We start from the raw sequence: 9891 nt of genomic DNA, 5'->3' as shown, positions 1-9891 counted from the left end.
ACATCCCTTTACTTGTATAAATATATTTCAGAGATTAATGAAAGAAACAGTTCTCTCAAATCTTGTTCATTTACATTCGTGCTTTAACACATTATCAGCACTTTGCTCTACGTGAACAAGGAGGAGAACGATGTGCCTCTCTACCATCACCGAACTCGATACCGGAGATGAAGTCGACATCGATGATGCAGAGCCGTCCGTCCTCGAAGGAACAGTGCCGGTGACATGCTCCTTCACCATTGTTTTTGCGTCAGAACAAGGAGGCAGAACTGGATCCTGCCGGCCTCCATGTTCGATGCAAGCACAGAGGGCACGCAGGCCTTCATCGTTCCAAGACCGGAAAAGAAACGAAGATCTGTTCTTCATCTTATCCATAGGAAACTGATGCGTACAAGATGATGGCTGCCCGAACAGTCACCATCAACATGGATCGACAAAGAAATCGATGACCGTTTTCATCGCAACACCGTGGTCGTCCTCCACATCGAAAGAAAGAAGATGAAAGACGCACTCAGAACAAAAGACGGTAACCACCGGCTATGATTTTTCTTCAGTTTATCATGTTCTTACCTCTCTACGGCAATGGCCGCGAGTCCGCGCGTCCGACAGGTCGTGGTGGGCCTGCTCGCTACACCAGCAGCGGCGCTCGCGTGGGCCAGACCAGAGACGGGGTTGCGTCCCAATCCTGCAGCGGTGCCTGTGCACTTGGCCGGCGGCAGTTGCCGCGTGCCCGCCCGTACAGCAGGGCTGCGCGCCAGGCCGGCCGCAGAGCCCGCACGTGCCAGTGGCCTCGCGCCACGGCCGGTGGCCCCGCAGCGGCCCAGAGACGGCCCCCTGCTGCTCCACGCCGAGCGGCCTGACACTCCTGCTCCCTGAGGCTCGCGGCCGGCAGCCTCCGCGCCCCCATAATCCGCGCCGGGCCTTCCCACAAGCCGCCATCGGCGGCATCCTCACGGTCTCTCGGCCTAACGACGATTTTTTTCCCGAGGAGAAACCGCCCATGAGAAGGACCGGTCGACTGGATGATAAGGCTGCGTAAATTTTGCAGAAAAGACCTTATATTTTCTATGAATTAAATAATTATCTTTCTAGATAATTATGTTCCGTGCCTTTGTGTTATAGCCAAAGGTTACAACATTAATCACACAGCCTATTCTCGACACCAGTGTACAATATTTCACTATGCTTTATTTGCCTCGTGCAAATATATTTTCTAGAGCCCTAAGTATTCAGAAAATTGCATAAGTGATAAGTTTTGTTTGCTTCTGAGCCCTCGGTTCAATGTAATTTTTTTTAAAGTTACAAGCAAATAAAATTATTGTTCTAGATTGGAAATTGTTTCAGTTTAGAATTGGTACTGTTCAAAGAGTTTGTCCTATGGCATTTCAAATAAACATGTATTATTAACATTACATGTTCATAGGGTTTGTTCAAATTGACAAACCCAATAAACATATGTTATTATTACATTGTTCAAAATGTTTGTCTAAATTGGCAAACCCAATAAACATGTAATATTATTATCACGACCTTTGCATTACAACTACTTTGTTATTTGCAATTTTTATTTCATGTTAAGCCCATTCATGCTTTATTTAAGGCTCATAGCGCTTACATTTTTAATGCAAAATCGATTAAGTGTATTACCTCATTATTTGTATAACACAAATGTTCCACATTGTATGTTGGCCATACACAAGGTAGCGCCATGGTTGCTGCTGTGGGATCTACACTAAATTCTTAGTGACCATCCTCAATGTGCGTACCCAACATCACAAATTGAAACATACTGTCTACATCTTTTCACAAGATGATTACCATTAATCAGCATTCCTATTGGCCATACACAAGGTAGCACCATAGTTGCTACTGCGGGATTTACACTAAGTCCACAACTTAGTGACTATCCTCAACGTGCATACCCAATTCGTTTGCGGATTAACTAAGGTCTACATCAATCTTTTGATGATTACCTTAAAATGTGTTTATACAAATTGCATACACCACTTGGCATCTACTGTTCAACAGACTATGTCCATATTATTAGAGGTCTACATCTTTATGATGACTACCTCTAATGTGTTAGCATAAATGAGGTTTACACAATTAGTGAGATAGATCTTGTCTCCTATTTATTTTGCATTAATTAATACAGCATCACCATAGCAATTTAAAATTTACCCTTAGCGTAAATTCAGAAAATATATGGTTTAAACCTTGTTAGAATAATAGCTAGCAAAGAGTTTGATCTCTTGCTCTTAATGGCCACCATTATCTAACATGGTCAATGGACGTAATGTTAAACTTAATGTTCTATGGATTCATGGTAATATTTGATGCTCCTCATAAGAGAGCATCATCACTTATGATCAATTTAAATACGGAGTTTTATTTAAATAAAGCACCATATACATCCAGGTCACACGTATGTGTATCTCAATGGGTGCAAATGGAAGCACTAATGGCTAGCTTTCAATGAGTGATACGAACAACACAAGGCAGTCATTCTGCCCAATGCCAACCATGATTGGCCACAACTTTATCTCTAGGATCTTAAGTCCACTTGAGAATATAATTATGTTGTTCCAAAATATCCCCCAACATTATTGTATTTTCATGAAAGCACACAACTTACCAAATGTATTCTAGATTAATTCCTATATTACTTTAGGTCTAAGTGTATGATAAACTCTTATCGAGGAACCACCATTAGCATTATAGTGATGCTCTATCATCTGAAGTACATTGAATTTTTAGAATCATACAAGTTCGATGCCATGTAATAATGCCATCCAAAGAACTTTAATGGTAAGATTTAACGCAAAAAGAAGTAGCAGCCCCATGCATTCCTTAGGGTCAAGGCATTTTCCAAATATGACAGAACCATATTTTGTCCCAATTGTGTATGTTACAGCCACACAACTTGGAAATATCATGCCTTGAAACATTTAATTGATCGGTATTACAAATCCATTAGACATAAATATCCAGCTCAACAATAAAGATATGAAGCACGCTTCTATCTTCACCCTGACACCATCAGGAAGGCCAGTTGTTCACAACAAGTTTCATGAAGAAACCAAGTAGCAACCAAACACTTAATTAATAAGTGGGTCTTATGAGCATGGAGAGCACGATCATCGAATTTACTTCACTTGATCCATTTTGGGGACCAAAAAAAATTGTCTCTCATTTACAAACATACCTAGTATCTACGTCCCATTTTGGTGTTGTAATATAAAATATTGTCATCAATTTCAATTGAATATCACAATAATGTGCCATCACATTTGATATTCCATTAATTAACTTGTATGTAATCTATATATCTACAAAGAATGTCATTATATTCTTCATGCTATATATAGACTTATACGGGAGTCAATCCAAATGCAAAGAGGAATTTTGCCTAGTGGATAGTTGCACCACGAACTCTATATATAGGGAAGCAAAATATTCCTAAACTCTTACATAGAGACAAGGAAATATTTTGTTAATCGCTTGACGTGATGTCATGATAGTGGGCTTTGGTCGTGCTACTATCATACTCTCTATTGGTACTCCAATAATAATCATGAATCCATTCTTGTATTCTGATTTCAAAATGTACCCAATTAAAATTATAGAGATATCCGTCAATGTGGTTTTCATATGGAAACCCCAAGATAACAACTAAGAGGAGTATTTTTCTCTTAACAACGGATATGGCAATACTTAAACAAAACATCCTCAGTTCGATTTGACTACACATACATAACCTGTATCCAATGTTGCGTATAAATAATTCTCTCTCTTGATGTCAACAAGACTTGGCACATTTGCCTTGGTTATTCAACTATAGAGATAACTTGAGAATTATTGTCAATTCTATTGGTCATAGCATCAATATGAGCCACTACATTCTTGAAGAAATTCAAGAACATACATGTGACTCTATTTACCATTTTATGGACCATAAAGATACTATGTAATGCACATTTATGCATCCATAATATAGTCCCAGGTGTGTCTCTTAGTCATGAGAACCATCACTACACCAAACTCATTCCTCGAAATCTTCAATTTAGAGCAAATTATCCTGGACACGGGATCAAATCCATTTTATATGGAACTGTTTGGTTTTTGGGTACTATATATCAAGTACCTTATGTCCATACCAATAATGGTTTTATTGAGTCTCTTATTGAGAATCAAATTGCATGACATATTAAAATAGAATTGTAATTTACCAGAACTAAGTTGTTTTCATGTGGCCTTACACACCGCATCGTTAATTCAAATTCATCAAGCTACACTTATACAACTCCCTCCGTTGCAGTATGTACGTGAAACTTTGGCCGCAGCCAAACATTTCCCATCTGCGCATCGAGTATGTTTTCACATACCCATATCACCACCCCAACATACCAATGGGCATTAGGGATCCCAAGAGGTAACTCTGCAGGGGATTTATAAATTGCCCATATGTTGATCACATTTGAGGATAATTCCAAGCATTAGGGGGAGATTTATACCACATTAAGAATGTTAGGAATCAAAAGAGCAATCCTCACATCCACATACCAAAAATTCTAAACCTAATCGTTTAGAATATCTTATATTTGCATCATATTGCAAAAAATCTGCTAGAAACATTTACTGATAATAAGGGTGCCACAAAATCCTCTTATCCTACTTATAATGCGCCCGAAAGAATGGAGGTACCAATTAAAACCATTCAACTCCCACTTCCAAAGAAGAGGGGGAGAAGTACGGCCGCTCTTAAGGATAATGCTCCAAGTAAGCGCCCGAGGATATCGAGGACAATATCCTCCAAATCAGTAAATCCAAGCCAACCTCAAGTTGGTAGACACCCAAAATGGATGAGCATCCAAAACCCGGATCAAAATCCATCCGGATCAACGGTGCACCCAAATTCTGATCCTAGGACATTGGAACACCCTGACTCCATATGGGAAATGACTCAGAGTCCAAAAGGGTTAACATTTTCACATGCTATATTGATTTCAAGAACTGAATCAATCATTTAAAGACTACAAATTGTCGCGGCATATACTCCTCAAAGATTGCCTTTTTACCTTACTAGATCCAGACCAAAAATCTTAGGCAGAGTGTCTTCACACTCAAATTTGGTCAAACTAAAAGGTGGCAATTAAAGAGATTGCTCTTATTCAATGATGAGAAGTATTACCATAGTAATATCTTCCCTCACAGAGTTTCTTTTCAGAAGCAAGGTGGTGAACAATGAGAGCTTGTAGCATATGGTTTCACGCAGAGACCCAGCATAGCATACCCCATGGTATATGTGAAAATGAAGTTTTCCAAATTCAATAATTGGTGGATCAAATGAATTTGATAGATTTGGACGTATAAGTCCCAATGGACTTCATATTCTGAATCCAAATATAGATCGCAACATATATTGTGTATAATTAAGCATGATTGCGCATATTGGTTATTTTGATATCATCATGATACAGAAATAATTATGCAATCATTTGAGATACAATTTCCATCATGTGGATTCGAGATGGAGGATTTGGGTAAGACCAAATGTTGCCTAGGCTTACAACTTGAGCACCGTCCTTCAGGGATTTTAGTGCATCAATCAGCCTATATCCAGAAAATATTGAAGAAATTCAATATAGACAAATCATATCAAAACAAAATCCCGATGGTTGTTCGTTCTTTAGAAATAGAGAAAGATCCATTTAGACCACGAGATTTTGGAGAAAAGATATTGGGACCGAGGTTCCATATCTTAGTGTCATTGGAGTACTTATGTATCTTGCAAATTGCACCAGGCCTGATATCGCATTTGCAGTGAACATACTAGTTAGACATAGTGCCAATCCAACTCACCGTCATTAGACGGGAGCGAAGCATATCCTTAGATATCTTAGTGGCATAAAGGATCTTGGTTTACTCTTTAAGAGAAATCATGATCCCAATATGATTGGATACACGGATGCTGGTTACTTATCTGGTCCCCATCCCAAACTGGATTTGTATTCTTACATGGAGGTACAGCTATTTCATGAAGTCTTCTAAACAGACTCTGACGGCGACCTCTACTAATCATTCTGAAATTATTGCTCTATACGAGGCATCACATGAATGTGTATGACTTCGTAGAATGATTAACCACATATAACTGGCATGTGGTATTGGTTCGATTAAATCACCTACAATTATCTATGAAGATAATTCCGCTTGTATTACACAGATGCAAACAGGTTACATAAAGAGCAATATCACTAAGTATATTGTTCCTAAACTGTTTTATCCCCATGAATTACAAGAAAGCAGGGAAATAAACATCTTGCAAATCCAGTCACGTGATAATCTCGCTGACCTATTTACTAAGTCCTTACCAACTTCTATGTTTCAAAAATTGGTACATGGAATTGGTATGCGGCGACTTTGAGATTTGCTAGAATCAGGGGGAGACATCTCCTAAATATTGACCTATACTAGCATCATATTATACTCTTTTCTTTCACAAGTTTTACTTACAAGGTTTCTTGTCAAAGTTTTTAATGAGGTAATATTAACACAAGCATGTGTCATATTTTCTGTTTTCCCCACCGGGGTTTTTATGGAAAATATCAAAGACACATATTGCCCTCACAACTCATTCATGGGTTTTCCCTGAGAAGGTTTTTCATGTGAGTTATCCAAGAGGCAATACCAATAATATGTCATCATATTTTCTCCTAATTTTCCTACTGGGTTTTTACAGGAGTTTTAGCGACATCTCACTTTATATTGCTCCTCAAATTTTTCCTGAAAAGGTTTTTGGAGGAGTTATCTTTATGTCGCATCTCCAATATTTTTCCCCACTGGGGTTTTTAATGGGATACCAATGACATAGTGGTTTATTTAAATCACAAATAAATATGCTATTTTCTCCTTATTTTCTAATAAGGTTTAAAGGAGTTTTTATGGCATATCATATATTCCTCAGATTTTTCCTATAGGGTTTTTTCGAGGAATTTCAGCTTACAGCTGCATTGATCTCAAGGAAGATTCGATCAAGGGGGAGTGTTACGAAACGGTGTCTCTCAACAGACACCCCTTCGGTGATCTCATCAACGACGCCATGAACAGACACCTGTTTACGAAGTGATCTCATCCATCAATTACAAGATTAGTGGATAGGATTAGACAGTTAGTTTTACTCCAAAGGGCATATCCTTTGGGAATAGTCGTGTCCCTTCGTGACACCCCTTCACTTGTATAAATATATTTCAGAGATCAATGAAAGAAACAGTTCTCTCAAATTTTGTTCATTTACATTCACGCTTTAACACTATTAAGTGTTGATTAACTCAATTTCAGAATTTGAGTTTGATTTTAGAGGAGCTATGCTAAGCAATATCTTACAAAGTAATAATTGTAGGCTTACTAAGGGACTAGGAGCATGTAAGTCCATTTCCTCTATGGGGTTTATCATAGATACTGTAGTCATTACTTCTCTCTCTTTCAATCACTCGTCGCGAAGAGCCAGAAGCCTCTCTCCATTTGCATTTGAAATTATAAGTTGTTTTGATTTTTTAGATACGTAGTTTTTACCAGGTATCTAGATATATATTATATCCAGGTACATCGCTACAAGTATGTATCTAGAAAAACCATAATGACTTATAATTTGAAACGATAAGGATATATACCAAACTTTCCATAAGAAGAAACACTTTTTAAACATCGCAGGAGCACTGGTATATCATATAAGACTGGTACAGACACCTATACTTATTACACACTCAAATACAGGCGAGACTCGATACGTGTTTACCAAGCACACACACTGCTTCGGTTCCCTCAAGGGAAGACCTCGGTGCCACGCCCAACCTATGCCAAGACTGGGAATCGAACCTGGGTGGGTGGCCTCTGCGACTGGAGGAGGCACCACTGTGCCATGAGAGTGTTGGCATAGGAAGAAAAACTTAAATGCATCTATGTACTTGTCGGGTACCTTAGAATGGGGTACCCCAAGCAAACATCAAATGGGTCGCTAAAATCCCATCTGAAAAATAAAGCTAGAAGGTAAGCCATGGGCCCCTCACCTGCCACGACCGAGCCCACTGGGTCCTCCTCCTCCTCGCCTCAAGCTTCGAGCAGGAGGTCTCGGCATCCTGACACAAACTCCGCCTCGCGCGAGGCTCCCCAGGGAAGGCCTCGGCAGGGAGCGCCGTCTCCGTCTCGCCCGAGGCTCTCCAGGGAAGGCCTCGGCAGGGGGTACATTCTCCGTATCGCGCGAGGCGTCTCGCGCAAGGCCTCGGCAAGGAGCTCGATCTCCGTCTCACTCGAGGCCTCAGTCTCCGTGTCGCTCGAGGCCAGGTCGCCCGCAGCCCATCATCCCCCGCCTCGACCGACCCTCCAGACAACGCGTCAAGTCTCATTAATGCTTCAACCACTCCCGCAATCTCAGCCGAACGACGGCTCAACGCCACAGAATGGCCAACGCGACCCGAGGTCGCATCAGCGCCATACCGGCCGGGACAGGGCATGGCGGGGATTACCGGCCACTGTGTCCTAACGCTGTGTCCACGATCAGCACCATACCGGCTGGGACAGGGTACAGCGGGGATTACCGGCCACTGTGTCCTAACGCTGTATCCACGATCAGCCACCCACTCGAGGCCTCAGCACTATACACCAAGGTCTCGGCTATCTTGGGGTTCGTGCCTGCCGAGACCCCTCCACCGCGGTGCAGCCTCGACACCGACCAAGTCTCGGCCTTGCGCAAAGTCTGTCCATAGTGGCTTGCACGTTCACCGCCGCACCTACTCTGAGGCAGTCCCGGGGCTCCCATGACGCACAGGATCTGATGGGACGGCCACGCCGCCCCAGTGCTCCAAGGACAGACCACTCTGACGACTACACCGCCATAGGAACAGGCTATAGGGCCCGGACATGCCATCTCTGTTCACAAGACGCCGTATAGTTAGCTCATGTACCGTCCTAGTCCTCCCTTCATGCTATAAAAGGAGAGGACTTGGGCTATTTTAGAAAAAAGGGGAAGAACACCTTGTAACACACACACACGCACATCCTTGCCGCCTGAGAGCAACGTCTCAAGCGGCCCACACGACACCCTGCCAAGACCTAGGACCAGCTCCCTCTCTCCTTTAGCTTGTAACCCCCTACTACGAGCACCTCGGTGCAAGGAATACAAGATCGATCTCTCAGACTGGACGTAGGGCCTCGATTGCCTGAACCAGTATAAACCTTATGTCTCTTTGCATCACCATCCGGAATCGGGAGCACGTAGAACAAATTCACTGGTTGGTCGAGGACCCCCCGATCCGAAACACCGACAGTTGGCGCGCCAGGTAGGGGCGTCTGCGTGTCGGTTTCGTCATCCCAGCAGGTTCCAGATGGCAGACCCCGTACGACCATTGCGTCTTGGCACCGTGGTTTGGTTCGGGAGCCTAGAGTTCATGTCTCTAGGGCATGAGTACGACATGGTACTCCTCACTCCTCGAGCCCCACCATCCGACGATGAAGTTACGCCCCGGCAGCCCAGGCGCAGGCGGTGTCCGGGCGGCCGCTCTCGCCGCGCTCGCCAAGCACGACACGAACAAGGCCACCCCGACGCTACGCGAATCCGGGGCGACACGCCACCCCCCCCCCCGCCGATATCCTACGACCAGCTGTTGGCACAGGGTCCCTGGCTGGGGACCTGTCTAGCCTGAGCTTGGACAAAGGAAAGTTGCCTGTGGCATGCGGCGATGCCCAGTCATCAAGCTCCGCTCCACCACTCCCTGAAGAGCCAACCCCGGCAGGGCAGAATCTGGCGACGGCACCGTCCCCATACCCCTTTGGGTTGAGAAATGCCGCCGCCTCTTACGCCTACGCTTACACTGCCGCTCACGAGCATCCCTC

General features: G+C 42.9%; 1 long non-coding RNA gene across 1 annotated transcript; it reads right to left on the bottom strand.

The window, feature by feature from the left end:
• Positions 1-344: 344 nt before the first annotated feature.
• LOC136450113 (uncharacterized) lies at positions 345-1264 on the bottom strand. Its single transcript, XR_010758268.1, has 2 exons — positions 571-1264; positions 345-477 (listed from the first exon to the last, which is right to left on the bottom strand). It is a non-coding gene; the product is annotated as an uncharacterized lncRNA (long non-coding RNA).
• Positions 1265-9891: the final 8627 nt, after the last annotated feature.

This window comes from Miscanthus floridulus, chromosome 5 (assembly GCF_019320115.1).
Source record: "Miscanthus floridulus cultivar M001 chromosome 5, ASM1932011v1, whole genome shotgun sequence".
NCBI classification, from domain to species: domain Eukaryota; kingdom Viridiplantae; phylum Streptophyta; class Magnoliopsida; order Poales; family Poaceae; genus Miscanthus; species Miscanthus floridulus.
Note: the sequence above shows the minus strand (reverse complement) of the source record. Positions and strands in the feature narration are given on the sequence as shown.